This window comes from Apium graveolens, chromosome 7, assembly GCF_009905375.1.
Source record: "Apium graveolens cultivar Ventura chromosome 7, ASM990537v1, whole genome shotgun sequence".
Taxonomy (NCBI): Eukaryota; Viridiplantae; Streptophyta; class Magnoliopsida; order Apiales; family Apiaceae; genus Apium; species Apium graveolens.
The window spans coordinates 103,596,100-103,597,480 of record NC_133653.1 but is presented as its reverse complement, the minus strand read 5'-3'; the positions used below and the strand labels follow the sequence as shown (position 1 = coordinate 103,597,480).

The window sequence follows — 1,381 nt, the reverse complement described above, 5'->3', positions numbered from 1 at the left end:
GACTTTGAATTAACTATTTAATGAAGTTAGAATCCCATGTTTTTCTCATATAGTTAATTCAATCAATTTTATTCTTAGTTAATTGCATATTAGTTTAATCTTAGTTATAAACATCTCAATTTGTTATTCTCTTAGCATTGAGCGTTAGCCATACCATTGTAATGGGAGAACCAGTAGCAAATCCGAAAGCTTTGATGGATTATTCTCAATCGAAGATCAATGACATTCAGTTTAGCATTGTCAGACCAGCCATCGCGGCTAATACTTTTAAAATGGGAGAACCAGTACCAAATCCGAAAGCTTTGATGGATTATTCTCAACCGAAGATCAATGACATTCAGTTTAGCATTGTCAGACCAGCCATCACGGCTAATACTTTTGAAATCAAGGATATCATGATTCAGATGGTACAAAATTCAGTCCAGTTGGGGGGTTCTCCAACGGAAGATCCCAATATGCACATTTGGGATTTCATCAATATATGTGACACCTTCAAGTTCAATAATGTTTCTGAAGATGCTGTGAAATTGAGACTATTTCCATTCTCTCTGAGGGACAAGGCTAAGAGCTGTTTACACTCTCTACCAGCTGGTTCTATCAGTACTTGGGAGGATCTTGCTTAGAAGTTTCTTACTAAATTCTTCCCTATGGCAAAGACAACTGCACTCAGGAATGCTCTTACTCAATTTGTGCAGCAATCTGGGGAAACTCTATGTGAAGCTTGGGAGCGCTACAAGGAGATGCTTAGGAAGTGTCCTCATCATGGCATGCCTGATTGGATGATCATCAATTATTTTTACAATGATTTGGGAGAACAGTCTAGACTCATGCTTGATGCAGCATCAGGTGGAGCATTATGGGCAAAGAGCTATGAGGAAGCTTATGGTCTAATTGAACTGATGGCTGCTAATGAATATCAGTACCAGCCCAGAGATTTCCACAGGGCAAGGTAGCAGGAGTTCTGAAAGTGGATACAGCTACGACTATCACTGCTCAACTAAAGGCGCTGTCTATGAAGATCGATTCTCTGGCTAACTATGGTGTTAATTAGATAACCAGTGTTTGTGAGTTGTGTGCAGGTTCGTATGCGACAGAGCAATGCGCTATATCTAGTGAATCGACTCAGTTTGTGAGCAACTTTCAGAAATCACAGCAACCAGTTTCAGCCACTTATCATCCTGACAACTGGAATCATCCTAACTTCAGCTGCAGCAAAAATCAGAGTGCGATGCAACAGCCTTATCAGTAGTATGCAGCAAAGTAATTCAACCCTCCTGGTTTTCAACAACCACAATATGCACCAAGACAACAACTCCAACTTCAACAACAAACTCATGGAGGTGCAGGTCTATCTTCGAATGAAAAAGCTGAATTGGACGAG

At 40.2% G+C, this 1,381-nt stretch overlaps 1 non-coding gene across 1 annotated transcript; it reads right to left on the bottom strand.

Moving 5' to 3' along the window:
• Positions 1-662: 662 nt before the first annotated feature.
• On the bottom strand, positions 663-769 carry LOC141675954 (small nucleolar RNA R71). The gene has a single exon (XR_012556576.1). It is a non-coding gene; the product is annotated as a small nucleolar RNA R71 (small nucleolar RNA).
• Between the last annotated feature and the right edge of the window lie 612 nt (positions 770-1,381).